General features: G+C 46.3%; 1 protein-coding gene across 2 annotated transcripts in view; it reads left to right on the top strand.

The window, feature by feature from the left end:
* Positions 1 to 26,018, top strand: part of RSBN1L (round spermatid basic protein 1 like) — a 183,462-nt gene that overhangs the window by 1,683 nt on the left and 155,761 nt on the right. The window lies entirely within an intron of this gene.

Here is a 26,018-nt window from a genome sequence, read left to right as displayed (position 1 = left end):
ATTGTTGCTCCGTTCAGGCGTGAACAGTTGCTAAGATTTCTGCTCGCAGACCCCTGAGCTGGTGAGCAGAAATGTGCGAAAAGTGACCCATCTGGATTCCCAAATGGTATGGTTCGTATCGTATCTAGCACTATAGTCTGGTTTAGCCTTTTTACACAGCTAAACCAGGCACAGCAGGGCGTGATCAGCACAATAAAGAAAAATAAAAAATGAATAGCGAAAAATAAAAAATGAATGGCGCCATCTAATCTCCCATCACTTTAGACCGGAGAGCGAGTGTGCATAAACAATTGAATTGCCCCCAATGTACTTAATACAGAAGGGATACAAACAAGGTGGAAGAAATCCTACCGCGCCCTCTGGATTGCTGCAATGGGTATGTAGAGGGAGATGTCACACAATCTCCAATGAAATATGAACAAGAAAAAAATTACTACCACCTTTTTGCGCTCTCCAACACAATACAATACATGAGATAGGAATGGAATAATTTTCCAAAAACTGTGATATCACAAATGGTAAACAGAATAGTATTACAAATCAAATATTTCAGATCAGATATTTCTCCACGCTCTCTTTATCTTCTTCACCTGTTGAAAGGTACCTTTATGGAGCGTACCCGACTCACGTTTGAGAAGATTGCAACAACAGTCTCCTCTGGCTGTACGTGGGGGAGTGTTCGCACTGATCACTCCAAAGCTTGATCTGCTCCTGGGTGATTGTACCTCAAAAAAACCTTTATGAGCATTGAACAGCCTACATCCACGTGAGTACGGTGTGTACCCCGTGGAAATCCCTTCTTTGTTTTCAAGAATACTCCATTCGATCTTTCATCATATCGAACTACATATATATCAGAACTTTTGAAATATCTGATCTGAAATATTTGATTTGTAATACTATTCTGTTTACCATTTGTGATATCACAGTTTTTGGAAAATTATTCCATTCCTATCTCATGTATTGTATTGTGTTGGATAGCGCAAAAAGGTGGTAGTAATTTTTTTCTTGTTCATACTTAATACAGAAGTTTGTATCAAGTTACCTTCTATTATTATATTTTCAGCCACGGGGCTCGATTCAATTCTAAGCGAGTTGAGTAGGGCAAGGAATCGGCTCCCAGGGCTATTCAATCCAGCATGCTGTGACATCCGACGATGGGATTTCTCCTCACACTCCCATAGTGTACGAGCAGAAATCTGATAAAAGTGCAGACGCAATGCTGATTTCTGCCCTTAGCGCATGGAAACATCATTGTGTCAGGCACTTAAGTCTGAGAATATCTGTCCACCCTGTTTAGTCCAGGAGAACGGGCATTTTCCGACTTACCGTTGCGCTGTATTGAATAGCCCCGGGAGCTAATTCCCGGCACTATTCAACTTGCTTAGAATTGAATCAAGCCCAATTGAAGGTTACATCAATTATATAATTCACAAAATTATACTCGTTATGCATATCTGTAAGAGAAACTCCTTAATAAATCTTATTTATAAACCGTTTCTTCTATAGCGCAGCATATTCCGTTGCGCTATATAAATTCTTCATATAGTTCATCAAAAACTTAATAGTGGGGGATCTCTGATAATCGTGTTTTTCTTTCCCTGTAGATTACTGGCACATGTTAAGTATAGTGATGAATATGGCATTAGTGCAGTGTTGGGTAAACATAGGCCTGTCACTGTGCTATTCAATATTAAATGTATTGCCAGCAATGCCTTACCTAAAAATGTTTTTTTTTTTCCTCAGTCAAGAAGAAGCTGAGGAGAAATGTTGACTAGAAATGCATTAAATATAGTATTGCCTCTTAATACCATCATTGTAAAAGCCAAACCACTACTGGCATGCGAGCGAAGATGGTGATCTAAAGATTTCCACTTAATGGAATTAGAAATGTTAATGCAGGAAATATTGTGATAATTGAGCATGACTTTAACAGGGCACATTATGGGGTCTATTCCTGAAGCAGTGAAGAGTGGAGTAGTGAGCCTGTGGAAGAGTTGCCCATGGTAACCAATCAGTGCTGAGGCAACATTTTATAAAGTGCATTCTATAAAATTATACGTAGCAGCTGGCACACTTCTCCACGCTTTTCACTGCTGCATGAATAGACCCGATATCTCTATCAAGGGTGGCACATGATTAACGTTCTTGTCTTTGATCTGGTCGTTGGTCTCTATTGGTCATTGGTCTCTAATCGGTAGGAACCAATCTGTGGCGTATGTATGTTCTTTCAAATCGATAACCACATGTAAAATAACATGGAGATACTATGGGGCCAATTCAGTTGTTTTTGCCGTCTAATAATCTTGTGTAAACGGGACCGTTTAGATGCCCAAACAATTGTCACAATTCAGTAGTGTCTGGGCACCCATGCACATTGCACATGTCGCGCCCACAAGACCAGGTTTAGACGCCTAAAATGGCTACACCTGTCCAAACTCCCGTTTGGATGCCCAAAGTGCCCAGTTTGCACTCCTTTTTCTTTTCTTGCACCTCAGTAGGCTGTGAGAAAGTGTCCTCCCCGTCCGTTTGGCGCCCGAATGGCAGAACAATGAAATTGCTGCTGTCGGGCATTCTCTAGTGGTAGCCACACAAAAAACATTTGAATTGGCCCCATACACAGTACACTTGAATATAAAGAGGGGACATCAATTGAATATCGCACCCTGCGATCTCGCGTCACTTTAGGGTGGAGATCGTGGGCGATAACAATTGAATTCCTCCTTCATATTTTCTCAAGATATTCTTTGATTTCTCTTGGTAAATTTGTAATGGATGAAAGGAAATAAATATACATAGTGGCCAATTCATTTTAGTGCTGGAAATTAGTGCCCAAAGCTATTCAGTTATTTGCATCGCGCCTATACTTAAGTCGTGAAATGCAGTTTACCACACCTAAAGCCAGGTGTTTAGTCGCATAAACGTCATTCTCCGACATAAATGCCTGGCATGCGGTAAGCCCGCAACTAGAATTGCAGTACTACTTTAGTTGAGTTTCTTCTCGCATCTCATGTGCGAGCAGTAACCCTCTAGTTGCAGACACTCTTCCCGCCACTATTTAACATTGTGCTGCTGAATTTCATTGCCCCCAAAGTGTAGTTCCATTTGATACTTGAACTTTTAAAATAAGTTGTCATTCACAATATAGACATTTTAAGGTGCAGGTAAGATAAAATGTCTCCCTAACTAGCCCCAAGCCTCTTACAGCATGGCCGTGACATGAAGACACATAATCACAGTACCGGTTGATTTTGTCGCCTTCTTGATGGTATAGTTTGTTACGCACCAGTGCAGAGTGGGAATTCTTTGCCCACTGTAACATACAGGCATCTAGTAAGGTAAGTTAGGGGACCTCATGAGGTGGAATTTCATCTTATGGAGCAACAGGGAAACTTTATCATCACCCTTGAAAGGGGATGCAGTTAATTTGCTGGCGGTCAGGATTCCGACACCGGAATCCCGACCGCTGACAATGCCGACAGCAGGAGTCCTGGCTAACGGGCTATTCCCACTCGTGGGTGTCCATGACACCCATGGAGTGGGAATAGAACCTGTGGCGAGCTACCGAACCCATAGCGTGCCTTCAAGGTGACTTTTACGCTTGCCCCGCTGCCTGCATACTGACGGCCAGGATGCCGTTGTCTGTATACTGGCGGCCGGCATCCCGACCGTCTGTATATCATACTGATCCCCTTGAAAGTGTGTATTTATTTATTTATTTTTTAAGTATTCAACTGTTCTGCTATGTCAATTTCCATGTTAGTTTACTGGTTGCGTCTGTGACTGGCAGTAAGGAGACCACCGGTCACAATACCGATGCCGGAACCCGGCATGTGAAAATACAGCTGATCGGCATGCCGGCCAACCGGGACTTTTCCCACTTGTGAGTGTCCACGACACCCATAGAGTGGGAATGGAAACTGTGGCTTTGTTGCGCTCGCACACCCATAACCCCCCCCCCCCCCCCCCCCCTGCCAGCCATCTAACAGCCAGGATTTTGCTGGCGGTATTGTGACTGGCGGTGTCCTGACCGGCGTTCACACGTACCCAACCCTATTTTACATGTGGTTTTTCAATTTACTTGTTGGAGACATCATCAAGTGCCACACATCACACAATCCTTTGTACATCAACAATTTATTTGGGACCACCATTTATTGAGCTGGAAATGTATCCATTATCACATGCTTATTCTATAATACAATGTAATGTATTTTCTTCAGAATTGGTATTTTTATACATTTCGGAATATCCTACTTAGAATATGCTTTAATATATTATACTGTAAACGCACAAATTCTTCAATCACCAAGGGGTAAATTTACTTAGGTGGGAGTTTTTGAGAACTGGTGATGTTGCCCATAGCAACCAATAAAATTCTATCTATTGTCTTCTAGAAGCTGCTAATTAAAATCTGGTTGCTGTGAGCAACATTAACAGTTCTAAAAAAAAAACTCCCACTACTTACTAGCCAGTGTCCCACCCGCCTACACGTGTTACTGTAGTCTGTATCACCCCTTCCTCCGCCATCTCCTATATAGCGGGATATGTCACCCTCTACTGGCAAATGTAGTACTCTTGCACATTTGCAGCTGGTGAGCCTCCACATGTACCGTGTTCAGGTGCAAATAAATGTAGCTTGCAGGTATGCGTTGGCCACATTCTGTTAATGGGAGCCAGGTTTACACTGTCCCTTAACCTGGGTCCTTACTGGGACCAACCCTGCAAGCTAACCTTTTTCCACTGAACTACAACCCGGATTAGCACGCCAATGTCCTGGGTTAAAGCAGCAGTGGAAAAGGGGTATAAATTAGCCCCTTAATACACAGACAAAAACAGGGACATCTGTGGCAAAACTTTTCTTTCTCCTTCAGGGTCCACAGTAGTATCCACAGGATATACCTTGGGATATTGGGTAGCGACAGCGGAACAGGCACCAAACGATCTAAGCTTAACGGGCCCGCTCCCTATAACCCCACCTCCCGGCTTAGGAAATTCAGTTTTTTTGTTTGGTGTGGCAGGAGCCGGACCGCTGGAAAATGGCATGGCTGTATTTTTTTTTGCAGCCTTAGGGGTAATATTCAATTGCATTTGAAAGCTGCCGTCTGTCGAAAAGATGTCAGTTTTCGACTTTTTTAGGTCTGAAGGGGTTCCGACCTGTTCAGTCTAACCCTAAACTTTTAGACAAGTCGAGGAATTCGACTTGTTGAAAAGCATGTGGATCGGCGGAATAGCTGCCTTTCCACGTGCATGTGTCGCTGTATAGCCGCTGCTGTAGCGCTGCTCTCCCCGGTCTGCCCGCGGCTCTACCCCGTCTTCCCTCCTGCATCTCAATTCGACTTTTTTAAAAGTCGAATTGAGATGTCATTGAATAGCCCAGGTCGGATCCATTCCGACAAATGAAAGTCGGAATGGATCAGACTTCAATTGAATATACTCCTTAAACTTTATTTTGTATAGTCTTTTTTCAATGAGCTTGCCAGAGTTTTCTTGTCAGTACATTGCTCAAATTTACCCATTTGTAAATACATTTTGTTTAATTGTAAATATTTTTGGTTTTATAGTATGTTGATTTTATTGGCGTTTTAATTCGGACATTAAGCAATTTAGTGTGTGGCAAGAATTCTTTGTTGTGTAGTAAATATTTTTCAAGAGGATTATGTCTTTCTAGTATAGCACCATAAATGGCGGGGGGGGGGGGGCGGCGGCATGAACTGCACTCCGAAACTTTAAACATAAGCTGAGGATTCTGGTTGCCGTTACTTGTGTATGATTTTCAATAAATTATTGTTTATTTCTCTAACGTCCTAGTGGATGCTGGGGACTCCGTAAGGACCATGGGGAATAGCGGCTCCGCAGGAGACTGGGCACAGCTAAGAAAGAATTAGGACTACCTGGTGTGCACTGGTTCCTCCCACTATGACCCTCCTCCAGACTTCAGTTAGAATCCTGTGCCCGGCCGAGCTGGATGCACACTAGGGGCTCTCCTGAGCTCCTAGAAAGAAAGTATATGTTAGGTTTTTTATTTTACAGTGAGATCTGCTGGCAACAGACTCACTGCAGCGAGGGACTAAGGGGAGAAGAAGCGAACCTACCTAACTGGTGGTAGCTTGGGCTTCTTAGGCTACTGGACACCATTAGCTCCAGAGGGATCGACCGCATGGAACCGGCCATTGGTGTTCGGTCCCGGAGCCGCGCCGCCGGCCCCCTTACAGAGCCAGAAGCAAGAAGAATCCGGAAAATCGGCGGCAGAAGACATCAGTCTTCACCAAGGTCGCGCACAGCACTGCAGCTGTGCGCCATTGCTCCTCATACACACTTCACACTCCGGTCACTGAGGGTGCAGGGCGCTGGGGGGGGGCGCCCTGAGAAGCAATAAATACACCTTGGCTGGCAAATATATCACAATATATAGCCCCAGAGGCTATATATGTGATAAATACCCCTGCCAGAATACATAAAAAAGCGGGAGAAAAGTCCGCGAAAAAGGGGCGGAGCTATCTCCCTCTGCACACTGGCGCCATTTTTCCCTCACAGTTCCGCTGGAAGGAAGCTCCCTGACTCTCCCCTGCAGTCTACACTACAGAAAAGGGTAAAAAAGAGAGGGGGGGCACTAAATTTAGGTGCAAAAATACATATATAGCAGCTATAGGGGATATAATTTAGTTAATCCCTGTATTATATAGCGCTCTGGTGTGTGCTGGCATACTCTCTCTCTGTCTCCCCAAAGGGCTTTGTGGGGTCCTGTCTTCTGTCAGAGCATTCCCTGTGTGTGTGCGGTGTGTCGGTACGGCTGTGTCGACATGTTTGATGAGGAGACTTATGTGGACGAGGAGCAGGTGCCTATAAATGTGTTGTCACCCCCTGCGGGGCAGACACCGGAGTGAATGTACTTGTGGAAGGAATTACGCGAAAGTGTCGACTCCTTACATAAAAAATTTGACGACATGCCAAATGTGGGGCAGCCGGCTTCTCAGTCCGTGCCTGCCCAGACGTCTCAAAAGTCATCAGGGGCTCTAAAACGCCCGCTACCTCAGGTGACAGACACAGATGTCGACACGGATACTGATACCAGTGTCGACGACGAAGAGACTAATGTAATGTCCAATAGGGCCACTCGTTATATGATTGAGGCAATGAAAAATGTTTTACACATTTCTGAGGTGACCCCAGGTACCACAAAAAAGGGTATTATGTTTGGGGAGAAAAAACTACAAGTAGTTTTTCCCCCTTCTGAAGAATTAAATGACGTGTGTGAACTAGCGTGGGCTTCCCCTGATAAAAAATTTGTAATTTCAAAAAAATTACTAATGGCGTACCCTTTCCCGCCAGAGGATAGGTCACGTTGGGAAACACCCCCTAAGGTGGATAAAGCACTTACGCGCTTATCAAAAAAGGTGGCACTGCCGTCCCAAGATACGGCCGCCCTAAAGGAACCTGCTGACAGAAAGCAGGAGGCTCTCCAAAAAGCTATATATACACACACTGGTATTATAATGAGACCAGCTATTGCCTCAGCATGGATGTGAAGTGCGGCAGCTGCATGGTCAGACTCCCTGTCAGAGAACATTGACACCCTAGACAGGGACACTATATTGCTAAATGTAGAGCATATTAAAGACGCGGTCTTTTACATAAGAGATGCACAGAGGGATATTTGCCGGCTGGCATCAAAAATAAGTGCACTGTCCATTTGTGCCAGGAGAGGGTTATGGACTCGGCAGTGGACAGGGGATGCAGATTCCAAAAGGCACATGGAAGTTTTGCCTTATAAGGGTGAGGAGTTGTTCGGGGATGGTCTTTCAGACTTAGTTTTCACAGCAACAGCTGGGAAGTCGGCATTTTTGCCACATGTCCCCTCACAACCAAAGAGAGCACCGTATTATCAGGTGCAGTCCTTTCGCCCCCAAAAGAGCAGACGGGGTAGAGGCGCGTCCTTTCTGCCCAGAGGCAGAGGTAGGGGAAAAAAGCTGCAGCATACAGCCACTTCCCAGGAACAAAAGTCCTCCCCCCTCTTCTTCTGCTAAGTCCGCCGCATGACGCTGGGGCTCAGCAGGCGGAGCCAGGTACGGTGGGGGGCTGTCTCAAAAACTTCAGCAATCAGTGGGCTCGCTCACAGGTAGATCCCTGGATCCTTCAAGTGGTATCTCAGGGGTACAGGCTGGAATTCGAGACATCCCCCCCCCCCCCCCCCGCCATTTCCTCAAATCTGCCTTACCAACGACTCCTTCAGAAAGGGAGGCTGTGTTAGAGGCAATTCACAAGCTGTATTCCCAGCAGGTGATAGTCAAGGTGCCCCTACTTCAACAAGGACGGGGTTACTATTCCACAATGTTTGTGGTACCGAAACTGGACGGTTCGGTGAGACCCATTTTAAATTTGAAATCCTTGAACACATATTTAAGAAAATTCAAGTTCAAGATGGAATCGCTCAGGGCGGTTATTGCAAGCCTGGAAGAGGGAGATTACATGGTATCTCTGGACATCAAGGATGCTTACCTGCATGTCCCCATTTACCATCCTCACCAGGAGTACCTCAGATTTGTGGTACAGGATTGTCATTACCAATTCCAGACGTTGCCGTTCGGCCTGTCCACGGCAGCGAGGGTATTTACCAAGGTAATGGCCGAAATGATGATGATTCTGGACACGGTCCAGAAAAAAAAGTGTTTCTCCCAGAGGAGAAAGCCGAGGAGCTGTCGTCTCTAGTGAGAGGCCTCCTGAAACCAAAACAGGTGTCGGTGCATCATTGCACGCGAGTCCTGGGAAAGATGGTAGCTTCCTACGAAGCGATTCCATTCGGCAGGTTCCATGCCAGAACTTTTCAGTGGGACCTGTTGGACCAATGGTCCGGATCGCATCTTCAAATGCATCGGTTGATAACCCTGTCTCCAAGGACCAGGGGGTCTCTGCTGTAGTGGCTGCAGCGTGCTCATCTCAGAGAGGGCCGCAGATTCGGCATACAGGACTGGGTCCTGGTGACCACGGATGCCAGCCTTCGGGGCTGGGGGGCAGTCACTCAGGGAAGAAACTTCCAAGGACTTTGGTCGAGTCAGGAGACTTCCCTACACATAAATGTTCTGGAACTGAGGGCCATTTACAATGCCCTAAGTCAAGCAAAGCCCCTGCTTCAAAACCGGCCGGTTCTGATCCAGTCAGACAACATCACGGCGGTCGCCCATGTAAATCGACAGGGCGGCACAAGAAGCAGGGCGGCGATGGCAGAAGCCACAAGGATTCTCCGTTGGGCGGAAAATCACGTGTTATCACTGTCAGCAGTGTTCATTCCGGGAGTAGACAACTGGGAAGCAGACTTCCTCAGCAGGCACGACCTCCACCCGGGAGAGTGGGGACTTCATCCAGAAGTCTTCCAACTGATTGTAAACCGTTGGGAAAGGCCACAGGTGGACATGATGGCGTCCCGCTTAAACAAAAAGCTGGAAAAATATTGCGCCAGGTCAAGAGACCCTCAGGCGATAGCTGTGGACGCTCTAGTGACACCGTGGGTGTACCGGTCGGTTTATGTGTTCCCTCCTCTTCCTCTCATACCCAAGGTACTGAGGATAATAAGGAGAAGAGGCGTAAGAACTATACTCATTGTTCCGGATTGGCCAAGAAGAGCTTGGTACCCGGAACTTCAAGAAATGATCTCAGAGGACCCATGGCCTCTGCCGCTCAGACAGGACCTGCTGCTGCAGGGGCCCTGTCTGTTCCAAGACTTACCGCGGCTGCGTTTGACGGCATGGCGGTTGAACGCCGGATCCTATAAGAAAAGGTATTCCGGAGGAAGTCATTCCTACGCTTATTAAAGCTAGGAAAGATGTAACCGTACAACATTATCACCGCATATGGCGAAAATATGTTGCGTGGTGTGAGGCCAGGAAGGCCCCAACGGAGGAATTCCAGTTAGGTCGATTTCTGCACTTCCTACAGTCAGGGGTGACTATGGGCCTAAAATTGGGTTCCATTAAGGTCCAGATTTCGGCTCTGTCGATTTTCTTCCAAAAAGAACTGGCTTCACTGCCTGAAGTTCAGACATTTGTCAAGGGAGTGCTGCATATTCAGCCTCCTTTTGTGCCCCCAGTGGCACCGTGGGACCTCAACGTGGTGTTGGGTTTCCTAAAGTCACATTGGTTTGAGCCACTCAAAACCGTGGATTTAAAATATCTCGCGTGGAAAGTGGTCATGCTTTTGGCCTTGGCTTCGGCAAGGCGGGTGTCAGAATTGGCGGCTTTGTCATGTAAAAGCCCCTATTTGATTTTCCATATGGATAGGGCAGAATTGAGGACTCGTCCCCAATTTCTTCCTAAGGTGGTATCAGCTTTTCACTTGAACCAACCTATCGTGGTGCCTGCGGCTACTAGGGACTTGGAGGACTCCAAGTTACTGGACGTAGTCAGGGCCTTGAAAATTTATGTTTCCAGGACGGCTGGAGTCAGGAAGACTGACTCGCTATTTATCCTGTATGCACCAAACAAGATGGGTGCTCCTGCTTCAAAGCAGACTATTGCTCGCTGGATTTGTAGCACAATTCAGCTTGCGCATTCTGTGGCTGGCCTGCCACAGCCTAAATCTGTAAAAGCCCATTCCACGAGGAAAGTGGGCTCTTCTTGGGCGGCTGCCCGAGGGGTCTCGGCTTTACAACTTTGCCGAGCTGCTACTTGGTCAGGGGCAAACACGTTTGCAAAATTCTACAAATTTGATACCCTGGCTGAGGAGGACCTTGAGTTCTCTCATTTGGTGCTGCAGAGTCATCCGCACTCTCCCGCCCGTTTGGGAGCTTTGGTATAATCCCCATGGTCCTTACGGAGTCCCCAGCATCCACTAGGACGTTAGAGAAAATACGATTTTACTCACCGGTAAATCTATTTCTCGTAGTCCGTAGTGGATGCTGGGCGCCCGTCCCAAGTGCGGACTGTCTGCAATACTTGTATATAGTTATTGTTAACTAAAAGGGTCATTGTTGAGCCATCTGTTGAGAGGCTCTGTTATGTTCATACTGTTAACTGGGTATAATATCACGAGTTATACGGTGTGATTGGTGTGGCTGGTATGAGTCTTACCCGGGATTCAAAATCCTTCCTTATTGTGTCAGCTCTTCCGGGCACAGTATCCTTACTGAAGTCTGGAGGAGGGTCATAGTGGGAGGAGCCAGTGCACACCAGGTAGTCCTAATTCTTTCTTAGCTGTGCCCAGTCTCCTGCGGAGCCGCTATTCCCCATGGTCCTTACGGAGTCCCCAGCATCCACTACGGACTACGAGAAATAGATTTACCGGTGAGTAAAATCTTATTTATTCTTCTGGAAAGCACACTTTTGTCTAGCCAGGTGTTTTGTTGGTAGCATCTGCAAATAGGTGACCAGCAGCTCTTGGACATAGAAAGAGAACTGCAGAACTGCTTAGTGAAAACTAATAGTTACCCATTTTCTGGGCCTTTCAAAGGGGTCGATTTCAATTCACCGACAGTTGAATAGTGCTGGGAAATAGCTCCCGGCGCTATTCAGTACAGCGAAAAGTGACCCTCAATTGTCAGGAATTCTTCTCTCACCCCCGGGGGATGAGAGAAGAAATCCGACAAAAGTGCGGCCGGCGTGAGGCTGATTCTGTCGGGAATCAGCATCGCGGCGGGGGAGTTAAGTCGGAGAATGCCCGTTCTCCCGGCAATTCAACCTGTTAAGCCCGGGAGAACGGGCCTTCGCCGACTTGAGCTGAATTGAATAGTGACGGGAGCTAACTCCCGGAGCTATTCAACTGTCGGTGAATTGAATCGACTCCAAAAAGACTACAAGACTCTCCAGTTTGACCTCTTTAAAGAGGACGTTTTTCTTCAGACAGGTTTTTTTTTTTTCCATACAGGGAATTAATTTGTTCTTTGGGTGGCTATTCGTAATGAGCGCCCGCATTGAAAAATGTAATTGTTGTTCGGCTGGCGCACCCATTTCTTCTTGCAGCCGCCTGTGGTGGGACTTTAGATGGGTGTAGCCGCTTTATGCGTCAAAACCCTGTGCTTTTAGGCATGACGTGCAGTAATTCATGGGTGCCCAAAACAAATGAATTGCTTCATTGGGTGCCCGTTAATTAGTGAGGCACCCGAGGCAATTGAACCCCCCCAGGGTGTGTATTTTTAGGTGTATTTGTTACAACCACATACTGCAGTTTAGATACAGTTGTGTCTGATGCACAGACCTCAGTTTACCTACTGTTTCAAAACGCAATGGAAATAAACATGTCTGAAGTTCTCAGAAGCCTTTTTTCTTTGGAGAACAAGTTGGAAGTAGGAATTCAGCTTCACATTGGGGTTTCCTATACATAACTATCTTCCCATATCATTTAAACATGCATTGTCACATCAATTCTGATTTTGTAGCATTACAAGAGTGGGAGGAAAGGGACAAATGCAAAATGTTTTCATCTGAAGAATGAAAACTAGATATCTGTAGTATTCATTCTAGGGGTATGGGTCCTTGGGTCGACTCATCTTAGGACGACGTGAGCATTATGTCGACATGCACTAGGTCGACATGGGAATTAGGTCGACAGGTGAAAAGGTCGACATGAGTTTTTGGACTGTTTTTGATGTCGTTTTCTTCATAAAGTGACGGGGAACTCCAATTAGTGCACCGTGTTCCCTTGCAGGATACCATTCCAATCGTAGTCCACATGGATCGTCAAGTATGGAAAAAGCCAAAAAATGAAGAAAAAAATGTGAAAAACTCATGTCTACCTTTTGACCTGTCGACCTAATGCATGTCGACCTAAGCTGTGTCGACCTAACAACCGTATCCCCATTCTAGCACCCTGCACCTGTCACAATCAATGCAGTTCCTCTTTCCTGCCTGGGGTACTGATCTCTGCTCTAGTGCTTCTAGCACACTCTGGGGGGAGGGATTACATTTTATTGGTGGGGCATTCAACGGCAATAATGTGTTGCCGTTGAGTGTGAGTGCACATAAAGCAGTTATAGCTGTACACACTATTGGGGGCGTTCAAAAGGCCGACTTTGGGCAAATTTCTGCTCACCACCTTAGGAGAGTGTGAGCAGAGATAATGTGCGCCCGCGTGCATTAGCAAAATAATTGAGTATCGCCCATCGTGTATTCATTACTTATGGGCGTCAAACAAAATAATAGAATCCCTCCCCCCACCCCTGGAGTCCAATTGAATTACCATGAATTATGGAAGATATAAGGGCCAAATGTCTCATTGCTGAGAAGCAAGGATTATAAGTTTTCTCTCTTAACGTTCCTTAGAGCTAACTATAGCCTGAAAAATCCTGGAAGAATGCTATCAAGCCTTCAAGTACTGAAAAGTAGATTCACTTTTGACAAGATGAAAGAATTAACCTTGCTGCCTTGAGCCTGAAAGGTGGATCATAGAAGCTAAAGGTCCATCACAGACAAAGTAACAACTGCTTCTATGATTAGAAAGGCCAATATCTCTGGTGGTGTTCTGTCTGGAAGCACTTTCTTTGCTATATTAAGGATGTGGCTTAGGTGAAAGTGATTTGAACACACGAGGGGTGAGCTTCAAATGCGTCTACATTTCAGCTCGCACCTACCGGAAGTGGCGAGCTGATATGTGCGAAAAGGGATCTGTTTGGGCGCCCAAATGGTACTTTCCCCAATCACGTCCATTAGTTTAGTAGGGTTTAGCTGCTTCACGGCACTCGACACTGGATGAAGAAAACGCCACTTTGGAAGGTGAGTAATTACTGACTAATTGGATACTTACAATTGCTTAATTGGTACTAAGGGGTAGTGCTCCCATGGTGCCAGAGCAAGTCCCAGTGATTTTTTTTTTTCTTCTAAAATCAAGTTTAGGAAAAATCAGACTTGCTTTGGATGTGCGTGAAAAAAGACAGTGATTTCTATAGAAATTGTTGCTTGCTTCAGGCATGAGTGCTGCAGGGAGACACATTTCTTCTCAGTCTCCTGAAGTGGCAAGAATAAATATGTGATAAAACTACCACCCTAACCAGGTGTTTAGTCGGGTTTTTAGTTGCTATTGCCTCCAATAGGTGCTGTAATTAATTGGCGCCCGACTCAACTGAATTTCTCTGTTGGCACCCATTAATAATAGCAACACCCATAACAATTGAATCTCATTTTCTAAAACTTGCACGTTGGGGGAAATTCAATTTGTTTATTTGCGTCAGATCTCTCGTCTAAAGTGACGGAAGACCGCGGGCGATATTTAATTGCCCCCATTTATCATGCTGATCGTGCCCATTACACTCTGGTTTAGGTGCACAAAACACCTAAACCTGAGTAAAGTAATGGACGCGAGTGTGAAAAGGTCCGTTTGAGCGTCCAAATAAGTCTCTCTACGTGCAGAAATTAACTTCTCACGCCTGTCTGCAGCAACAATTGAATAGCTGCAGGTGCAATCGCGGGTGCTTGGACCTGCAAGAAAAATGTAATCCAGCCCATTATTACTGAGTGTATTGCCTAACTTGCCTTTGCACTTTTTATACTTACGTCATTTTTTATTAAGCACAAACCTTTTGGCTGCTTTGTAAGGATGTTATAAGCATTTTTAAAATACAGTATGGTGCAACAGTCTGTGTATTAAAAGTACATTTTTGAAGAAATTGCTTTGTGCTAAATATAACCCTGGATGAGATGACTTCTAGCACCACATTTCAGGCTTCATGGAGCCCATTTTGAAGTGTGAGCAGTCAGAGCTGTAGAAATCATAAACAAACATACTATGCAACATGCAGTAATTAAATGGCATATTCTATAAACACAATAAAGATACCGTCCATTGATTTGTTGTTATGGTAACTGAACAGAATAGTCTAGCAGTTTCTGTAAGTGCAGAGTAGCTGTGTATCCTGTGTTGGTGTACATGTTCTGTAGGACTGTTTGCTTAGCGCTAACTGACAATTGTTCTTTGGATACTGAGATTCTGTTGTATTCATAATATACATTATAGATGTTTTATTTTTAGAATATACATCTTTTCAGTGGGCTTTCTCAACTTGAAACATTAATAATTTTGTTTCTCTTACGTCCTAGAGGATGCTGGGGACGCCAAAAGGACCATGGGGTATAGACGGGATCCGCAGAGCTTGGGCACACTATAAAGACTTAAACAGGGTGTGAACTGGCTCCTCCCCCTATGCCCCTCCTCCAGACCTCAGTTAGACTTTGTGCCCAGGACTGACTGGACACACACTAGGGGAGCTCTACAGAGTTTCTCTGGAAAGACTTTTGTTGGGTTTTTTATTTTCAGGGAGACCTGCTGGCTACAGGCTCCCTGCATCGTGGGACTGAGGGGAGAGAAGTCAGACCTACTTCTTCTTAGTTAAGGGCTCTGCTTTTTAGGCCACTGGACACCATTAGCTCCAGAGGGTTCGATCACTTGGTTCGCCTAGCTGCTTGTTCCCGGAGACGCGCCGTCACCCCCCTCACAGAAGCCAGAAGAATAAAGTTGGGTGAGTATGAGAAGAACCGAAGACTTAAGTGACGTCAGAAGACTTCAGTAACGGAGGTACAGTGCAGCGGTAGTGCTGCGCTGCGCTCCATGCTCCCACACACTTCACCAACGGCACTCGCAGGGTGCTAGGGGGGAGCGCCCTGGGCAGCAGTTACTGAGGTTTTTGGTGGCAAAAGAAGGGCTATACGGTGTCCGATCGCCGTATAGAGCACCCCCGCCACTTTGCAGTTTCAAATTTTAGCGGGCTACAGCGCGCCGGGAAGGGGGCCGGGCTTAGCCGCACATTGCTCACCAGCGCCATTTTCTCCTATTCCTACAGCGCTGCAGAGACGCTGCCCGGACCTCCGAGCTCCCGCAAGTACTTGGGGAGGGAAAACAGGGTGGGGGGAGGGGGGGCTGCAGAGAAAGATTTAAGTATGTGTTTGTCGGCACAGCCGACTGCTGATTGGATGACTATGCTGAGTACATTGAATACGAATGTGGCTTTATTGTCAAAGAGATTAGATAAATCAGACACAAACATGGAGACAGTCGGTGGAGGACGCATTGTCTCAGGTACAAACAGTCTCAGGGTCACAGAAGCGTGCTTTTAACCAGATGGCAGATACAGTTACCGACACAGACTCAGACGTCGACTTGAATGAGGCTTCTTTGCATCCACGGGTTGTCACGAGTATTCAGTACATGATTATAGCCATTAAAGATGTTTTACGTATATCTGAGGAACCTGCCATTCCTGACACACGGGTTTGTTTATTTAAAGGGAAAAGACCTGAGGTAAAATTTCCCCCCTCTCATGAAATGAATGAGCTTTGTGAAAAGGCTTGGGAGTCGCCTGAAAAACGGTGGCAGATTCCCAAGCGAATTTTGATGGCATATCCTTTCACTTGGGTCTTGGACATAGTGTCCCAAGGGTACAGACTGGAGTTTCAGGAGATGCCCCCCAACCGGTTTTTCGTGTCTGCTTTGCCAACTTCTCTTCCCGAAAGAGAGGTGGTGAGGGATGCGATACAAAAGTTGTGTCAACAGAGGGTCGTGGTGCCTGTTCCCCCGTCAGATTGGGGGAAAGGGTTCTATTCGAGCCTCTTTGTGGTGCCGAAGCCGGACGGTTCGGTCAGACCGATTCTAAACCTAAAATCCCTCAACCCATATTTGAAAACTTTCAAGTTCAAGATGGAGTCTCTTCGAGCGGTGATCTCCAGCCTCGAAGGGGGGGATTTTATGGCGTCAGTAGACATAAAGGATGCTTACTTACACATCCCGATATTCCCTCCTCATCAGGCTTTCCTGAGGTTTGCGGTGCAGGATTGTCATTACCAATTTCAGGCATTGCGGTTTGGGCTTTTCACGGCCCAAGGGTTTTCACCAAGGTAATGGCAGAGATGATGGTCCTCCTTCGCAAGCAAGGTGTCACAATTATCCCATAATTGGACGATCTCCTGATAAAGGTGAGGTCCAAGGAGCAGTTGTTAAGAAATGTGGATCTCTCCCTGTCGGTTCTGCGACTTCACGGTTGGATACTAAATTTGCCAAAGTCTCGGTTGATTCCGACCACTCGGCTGCCCTTCCTGGGCATGGTTCTAGACACTGAGATACAGAGAGTGTTTCTTCCGGAGGTCAAAGCTCTGGAAATCCAGACCATGGTCAGGGAGCTTCTGAGGCCAAGTGTGTCGATTCATCAATGCACTCAGGTACTTGGGAAAATGGTTGCGGCTTACGAAGCCATTCCGTTTGGCAGGTTTCATGCCCGGGTGTTTCAGTGGGATCTGCTGGAAAAAATGGTCCGGGTCTCACCTGCACATACACCGGAAAATAAGTCTTGTCTTCCAGGGCCAGGATTTCGCTCCTGTGGTGGCTGCAAAGCTCTAACCTTCTAGAGGGACACCGTTTCGGAATCCAGGACTGGGTCCTGCTGACAACAGATGCAAGTCTCCGAGGCTGGGGCGCGGTCACGCAAGGAAGAAATTTCCGGGGGAAATGGTCAAGCCAGGAATCTTGGCCCTCATTCCGAGTTGTTCGCTCGGTATTTTTCATCGCATCGCAGTGAAAATCCGCTTAGTACGCATGCGCAATGTTCGCACTGCGACTGCGCCAAGTAACTTTACTATGAAGAAAGTATTTTTACTCACGGCTTTTTCTTCGCTCCGGCGATCGTAATGTGATTGACAGGAAATGGGTGTTACTGGGCGGATACACGGCGTTTCAGGGGCGTGTGGCTGAAAACGCTACCGTTTCCGGAAAAAACGCAGGAGTGGCCGGGGAAACGGTGGGAGTGCCTGGGCGAACGCTGGGTGTGTTTGTGACGACAACCAGGAACGACAAGCACTGAAATGATCGCACAGGCAGAGTAAGTCTGGAGCTACTCTGAAACTGCTAACTCGTTTGTAATCGCAATATTGCGCGTACGTCGGTCGCAATTTTAAGAAGCTAAGATTCACTCCCAGTAGGCGGCGGCTTAGCGTGTGTAACTCTGCTACATTCGCCTTGCGAGCGAACAACTCGGAATGAGGGCCCTTGTCTCCACATAAATGTTCTCGAGTTGAGAGCCATTTACAACGGCCTGCTGCAAGCAAAGAACCTCCTTCAGGGTCTCCCTGTCCTGATCCAGTCGGACAACATAACAGCGGGGGCGTACGTAAACCGCCAAGGCGGAACAAGGAGCAGGGCGGCTATGGACGAGGCCACAAGAATCCTACGCTGGGCGGAACAGCACGTGAGTGCTCTGTCAGCAGTCTTCATCCCGGGAGTGGACAACTGGGAAGCAGACTTCCTCAGCAGACACAATCTCCATCCGGGATAGTGGGCTCTTCATCAAGAGGTATTTGCAGAAGTGACAAAGCGTTGGGGAATTCCTCTGATAGACGTGATGGCGTCTCGCCTCAACAAGAAGCTTCCGAGGTATTGTTCCAGGTCAAGGGACCCCCAAGCCAGTGCAGTGGACGCCCTGGTGACTCCGTGGGTGTTTCAGTCGGTGTATGTGTTCCCTCCGCTTCCTCTCATTCCAAAGGTGCTGAGAATCGTTCGACGAGCAAGGGTTCAGGCGATACTCGTCGTTCCAGATTGGCCACGGAGGGCCTGGTAACCAGATCTTCAAGAATTACTAGTGGAAGATCCCTGGCCGCTTCCTCTGAGAGGACCTGTTGTTGCAGGGGCACTGCATGTTTCCGGACTTACCGTGGCTGCGTTTGACGCCATGGAAGTTCAACGCCAAATCTTAGCTCGGAAGGGTATTCCCGGGGAGGTCATCCCCACTCTCCTTAAAGCTAGAAAGGAGGTTACGGCAAAACATTATCACCGTATTTGGAGGAAATATGTTTCATGGTGGGAGACCAAAGCTGCTCCGGCGGAGGAGTTTCACTTGGGTCGGTTTCTCCATTTTTTGCAGGCCTGAAATTGGGTTCCATAAAAGTGCAGATTTCGGCTTTATCTATTTTCTTTCAGAAAGAATTGTCCGTCCTGCCTGAGGTTCAGACCTTTGTGAAGGGTGTGTTGCATATACAACCTCCATTTGTGCCGCCAGTGGCGCTGTGGGATCTTGAAGTGGTCTTGCAGTTCCTTATGTCTCCTTGGTTTGAACCTTTGCGTAAGGTTGAGTTAAAGTTTCTCACTTGGAAAGTGATCATGCTGCTGGCTCTGGCGTCGGCCAAGCGAGTCTGAATTGGCGGCCTTGTCTCTCAAGAGCCCTTATTTGATATTCCATACGGATAGAGCGGAATTGAGGACTCAACAATTTCTGCCGAAGGTGGTTTCTTCTTTTCACATCAACCAACCTATTGTGGTGCCTGTGGCTACGGATGCTGTGGCGGTTCCAAGGTCTCTTGATGTTGTAAGAGCCTTGAAAATTTACTTCGCCAGAACGGCTCTTACTAGGAAAACGGAGGCTTTGTTGTCCTGGTATGCTTCCAACAAGATTGGAAATCCTGCTTCTAAGCAGACTATTGCTCGCTGGATTTGTAATACGATTCAGCAAGCTCATTCTTCGGCTGGGCTACCGTTGCCGAAGTCAGTAAAGGCCCATTCTACCAGGAAAGTGGGCTCATCTTGGGCGGTTGCCCGAGGGGTCTCGGCACTTCAGCTTTGCCGAGCAGCTACGTGGTCGGGTTCAAACACCTTTGCTAAGTTTTACAAGTTTGATACCCTGGCTGAGGAGGACCTCTTATTTGCTCAATCGGTGCTGCAGAGTCGTCCGCACTCTCCCGCTTGTTCTGGAGCTTTGGTATAGACCCCATGGTCCTTTTTGGAGTCCCCAGCATCCTCTAGGAAGTAAGAGAAAATAGGATTTTAATACCTACCGGTAAATCCTTTTCTCCTAGTCCGTAGAGGATGCTGGGCGCCCATCCCAGTGCGGACTGTTTCTTGCAGTTGTATTATTACTGGTTGTACTTGTTTACACACGGATTGTGTATTGGTTTTCTTCAGCTTGTTGCTGTTGTTAGTTCATACGGTTATCTGGTTTCATTCTATTCCAGTTGTACGGTATGTTTGTGGTGTGGGCTGGTATGTTTCTCGCCTTAGTTTAAACAAAAATCCATTCCTCTAAATGTCCGTCTCTCTGGGCACAGTTCCTATAACTGAGGTCTGGAGGAGTGGCATAGGGGGAGGAGCCAGTTCACACCCAGTCAAAGTCTTTATAGTGTGCCCAAGCTCCTGCGGATCCTGTCTATACCCCATGGTCCTTTTGGAGTCCCCAGCATCCTCTACGGACTATGAGAAAAGGATTTACCGGTAGGTATTAAAATCCTATTTTTGTTTTTATGAATAAGTGAATAAAATAAGTCCCAATTCTAGTAGATACACATTTTAAAGAGTGTTCTTAATAAAATGTTTATGTATTTATGTCTGTGTGTGTGTGTGTGTGTGTATATTCTCAAAAACAGAGACCATAGAATGCGCATAGCATAATGGCTGATTCAATTGTTTTGGGCATCTAGAAATCCTGTCTAAATTGACTTTTTAGACACCGAAACAATTGTCACAATTCAATTGTGTTTGGGTGCCCATGCACGTTGTTCATGTCTTGCCCAAACAGACCGGGTTTAGTCTCCTAAACTGGCTAAACCCGTCTAAAGTCTTTTTGTCCAAAGTGCAGAGTTTCGACACATTTCTTCTCTCACCTCAGGAGGCTGTGAGAAAAAATGTCAGCCCTGCAGCTACTGGACCCCTAAATGGAGCAACAATTTAATTGCTCCATTTTGCAACCCCTGGTGGTAACTGTAGGGTAAAATAATTGAATCTGACCCTGTCTTTGCTGTAGTTACATTCATCACCCAAATGTAATATACTGTACCTACAAAGATTTACTGAAAAATCATATCCTTTATCCTCCTCGGCAGTCTTTCATATTCTAGTCACCAGGCAATTTATGACAAATCGCAGTCCTATACTATTTTCAGATTATATTTTAGTTGCGAGATTACATATGCAGTTTTTCATTCTCAACAACCCCCCCCCCCCCCATAAATAAATAAATAAACATAAGGTGGATTCAATTAGCATTGCAGGGATGTATCTCCAGGGTTAAGTACCTGGAGCTATGCAGTTTTTCTTGCAGTCAACCCGTGACTAGTGGTTTTGTCGCTCGAACTCTCCTGAAAATGCAATTGGAGATCCTCTGTGCTAGTTGCGGGTTTACCATGTTCCATCACAGCATCGTGCCTGTTCTTAACTCTGGAGTTGCAGTTTATCATGACTTAGCCCCAGGCATTAGCAACAGTATGGTGCATCTGCTGGGTTAAGTGACTGGTTCATTACAGTCAATTGAATAGTTCTGGGCACTTAACCCAGGAGCTACATCCTCGTGTTGCTAATTGAATCGCCCCCCATAATCACATTCATTAATATTGGAAATTTGTGTAAACACACAAAATGGCATAGGTAGACATATATTAAATTAATATCCAGCTAGTATTGCAGTTCTAAAATATGAGTTACAAGAAGACATATGGGCAATAAAACATTTTTTATCATTACATAGTAATGTAACAGTATCATAATTAGTTTTTAATCTAATATAGTTATGGACATTTGAACCATGTTGACAATGTACCTAGATATCTTTCATATATCGACCTTCAAAATATAGGCTTTTGCACTGCTGCGATTAGATAGTCGCTGCCTACAGGGAAAGTGTTTTTGCTGTGCAAGTGACCGAACGCATGTGTAACAGAGCTGCACAAACTGATTTCTCTGCGCAACCCTGGACTTATCCACTGCGATCACAGCCTGCCTGGGACCGGAATTGACGTCGGACACCCTCCCTGCAAACGCTTGGACATGCCTGCGTTTTTCCAAACACACCCAGAAAACGGTCAGTTGCCACCCACAAATGCCCTCTTCCTGTCAATCTCCTTGCGATCGCCCGTGTGTTTGGAAATTTTGCACCATTCCATCGCAGACTGGCAATCCCCGTTGCTGAGGTCCGTCGCGCCTGCGCATTGCGGTGCATGAGCAGTTCAGATATGATCGCAGGCTGTGAGAAAACGCAGCCTAGCGGTCAGGTCTGAATTGGCCCCCACAGTTAACTGCACATGGTTTAACCTGCAGTCAAAATATAGACATGTCTGCTTTGCTTGTCATTTATTTCAGCTATGACAGAGCTTAACGGTACTGTGATGGGGTCAAACCAATTTCTAGTGCAGCACATAATGTCACTGCAAAGCTCTCTAGCAGGAGGATGGTGGGGTGGTGACATTTATTTATTTTAACTATTTTATTCAACACAATTGAATTCTGAACAGTTTAGGTGTCTCATTTGGTTGGGAAAAATAGATGCCCAAAACATTTCCACCCCTTGGTGTTTACATTATGATTGTCTGTGTTCTTCCCACACTTTATCTGTTGGGCGGTCCATCCAGCAAAAATTCCCTGCCACCTAGCGCTGTGCACGCCCAAAAGTTATGCTTTACTGGCACTGCGATGCATCTGAAAGTCGTGCTGGTCTCTGCATAAAAGGAAGGATGCAGTGTCTGCTGGAACAGTGGTCCTCGTGCATCTACTCTCTGCGGTTCAGCGACTATGTTCTTGTTACTGGGGTGCAATCTGTGTAGCCAGCATGTGGGACAGTATCGGTGACCTCTTAAAAAAGAATTAAAAAATATATATATTATTTGCACTCAAAAAGCAATGGAACAGAATCTGGGCCATGTTAACCACTTGCCTGACATGGTCGCATCAGATGCGACTATGTCTGCAAGTGCTTTATCTGACTTGGTCGCACAGGATGCGACCAGTCAGATAAACTGTCACTCTGCCTTCTAGCTCCCAGCCCCCAGTGTTGCCGTGCTGCCGATCATTGTTGATCGGTCAGCACAACAGGATCCCCCGTCCACAGCGGCTGCAGACAATAGCAGCCGCTGGTAAGTGTAAATAATCGCCCCCAGACCGTTTCATCTTCAAAACATCAGAGCATCGAACTGGAACATCAAAACATCGGTACCATTGCGCCATTACTTTTTACACCCCTGACACGGCAGGTGGGGCTGCCTTGGGCGGTTGGTTTACACTTCCCCAGCGGCTGGTGTTGTGTGCAGCCGCTGGGTTGGGGGTCCTGCCATGCTGGCCGATCAGCAATGATCGGCAGCACGCCAACACTGAGGAGAGGGTGCAGGAAGGCAGAGGTACCAGAGAAGCATTGCCCTTCCATGCAGCTGTTAACACTGTTTATCTGACTGGTCGCATCCTGTGCGACCAGGTCAGATAGAGCACTTGCTGGTATGGTTGCATATGATGCGACCATGCCAGGCAAGTGGTTAAGCAAATATGAGAACATACGATTTTGGAGTTTCACTTATGATGTTTTCAGATGTGCTGCTTCATTTGTCTAAGTTGTCTAAAGTTTGACAAGGCAAGACATTAATTTATCAAAAATAGACTCGGGGATCTGATTCAGAGGCGATCACTGCAATAGCAGCGATCGCACTCTGAAGGATTTTGTGGAGTGCGTGTGCACCCAGTAAGTCCCAGTAATATGCTAAAAGCATCTCACTGGTGCGAACGACTGGTGCCTGATTGACAAGCAGAGGTGGGGCAGAAGGGGTCGTGCCAACGGCGTTTAGAATGCCTCTGGGTGCGGTCCGGACAAAGCAGACGGGTGGAACAATTTAATAGCTCCGGTCGGCACTCACAAAATAATTGAATTCACCCCAAAAGAATCTTTCCCAAATATAGCAACACTAGCTGTATTGGACTGATTATACCTGTAAGCACAGCTGAACGTGACAGAGGATTTTCTACTTTAAAACGAATTAGAACCTGTTTAAGGAATCCCATGAAGCAAAGCACACCAAATACTCTGATGCTGACTTCACTAGAGGGACCAGATCCTACAGACTTTGATTATGAAAAAGCTGCAGTCAACTTGGCCTCTAATTAGAAGAATTTATATATAAGTTGTTAATTCGGGACTAAGTCCTTTAACAAAGAGGTCTTGTTTTCACCTCTGCAGTATACAGTAGCTGCTTTTAACCTTATTATGTAGTGATAAAATTGTGTGTGACGCAGTTTCAGGTCTTGAGTTTAAGAGACGCCGATTCAATTAGGAGTGGAAGCAGGATGGACCCATTCCGGTGGCTTCCACACAGCCTATTGTGGTGCAAGCAGAATCTGCTTACGCAGCGGTCACAAAAGTGCATGATGCAGTAGATGGGAGCTTGCATGTAAATGAATCTATCCCAATTATGGATGTGTGTTTTCTTCTCTCATTTGTTTACCTCATCTTTAACTGTTTACTTATGGAGGATGCAAAAATATGTACATGCACTGTAGATTGTGAGAGACATTCTGGCAGCTTTCAATGTTATGTTATGCAGCCATGTTTGAAACGCAGTGAATCTAATTTAAGCAAATTAATTTTAAATCAAAGTAATTTAAAGGTCCCATGTCAAATTGTTGAAAGATGCTTATATATATATATATATATATATATATATATATATATATATATATATATATATATATATATATATATATATATTTAGTACATACGTGTCTTATAAATTGCAAGCTTTTGCCCATTTTGAACCACTTCAGGCTCTAATACCCACTTAGACATGCAGTCTGATGTGCTTAAATAAAGTTCCCCCAAATTTTCAGCTGTGTCTTTATATATGTTTTATAAAGTAAATCAAAGGCTACATTTAGAAGTTCTTTGAAGCTCTGTTACGTAACACCGGGCAGTATGCTGTTCTCCAAATATATCAGTCATGTGAAGTCACAAATAGTAGACCGTAACAGTTGCCAGTGCTTACGCTGAGCCGAAAAGAAAGTGGGTTCCAGGGACCCCTCACTATTAAAAATTGGGCTGCTACCTGTCCTTTCCGGAGTCCCATCCGAATGAGGGTGCTTATTAATGATTCAAGTATAAAAAAAAAAAAAAAAAAAGGTGGAGGGGGGGGGGGGGGGGTGACAATACTGCTGGGATGTGTAGCATACAGGGGACACTGCACCAGAGCTGTAGCTAGACATTTTGGTGCCCTTCGGCAGAAAGTGAGTTGGTGCTCCCCCTCCCATATTCCATAGGATGGACATAAAAAATGTAGAGGTGTGGCTTGGTGGGGAAGGGGTGTGGCCACATGATAGTGCCAATTCACATTCCACCACAGAGTAGTGCCACTTATACACATTGCACCAGGTAGAACCTCCTGTACATACTGCGCCAAGTAGAGCATGTTTATACATATTGCACCAGGCAGAGCACGTTATACATATTGCGCCAGACAGAGCACTTTGTACACATTGCAGCCACCTCCTCAGACCCCTAGTCGTCTCCCCCAGATGCCCACCCACAGCAAGCCCAGCCACCACCCGCTTGTGTTACTGCCACTCACCGGCCCCGCTGCTCAAGACGTGACACTCAGTCTCTCAAACGTGGCTATATCACCCCTGGCAACCACGTTTACAGCCAGTCAAGCCACAGCAGTAGCACTTAGGACTCACCCGCCGCTGCGGCTTTAATGTGATTCGCGGTCCCCCAGCACCACAGGAACCCCCCACAACAAGCCCAGCCACCACCCGTGACTCTCACACGTTGTGGCTACTAACTCACCGGGCCGCGGCGGCTATAACATGATCACCCTGCCACCCAAATGTATAGTAGTCTCTCACCGGCGAATATGCTTTCATTCAGTGCAGCTACAGACTCCCGGCACAGGGACCTCTTCACGGTCACTCTTGGCCAAGGAGCTGCGTCATGCCCGGACCCAGAAGCACCAAATAAGAGTGAAAAGGCTCCACCTCCTCTGTTTATACCTTGCAGCCGGGACAGCAGCTACAGATTGGCTGTATCGGAGCACGTCCCTAGGGACCCACACAGTTTAGAAAACTGAGCCACAGGTCCCCAAAAGTGGGTAAAATACGCGCCATGGCGCGTTTTTGCGATCACTGGGAAATAAAACACCTTTATGTAATTTCAGTTAATTAATTGGTGGTCCTCTGGAATCGGACTTTGTTTGCAGGTGAAGATTGTATTGTTTTTTGTCACCCAGTGCCTGATGGTGCAGTTCGATTGTTGCCGCTGATGGGCGCGATTACTGCGGGCACCCATGTTTCTGCGAGCAGAAATCTGAGAAGTCCATGTTTTG

This window comes from Pseudophryne corroboree, chromosome 6 (genome assembly GCF_028390025.1).
Source record: "Pseudophryne corroboree isolate aPseCor3 chromosome 6, aPseCor3.hap2, whole genome shotgun sequence".
In the NCBI taxonomy this organism is placed as follows: Eukaryota; Metazoa; Chordata; class Amphibia; order Anura; family Myobatrachidae; genus Pseudophryne; species Pseudophryne corroboree.
Note: the sequence above shows the minus strand (reverse complement) of the source record. Positions and strands in the feature narration are given on the sequence as shown.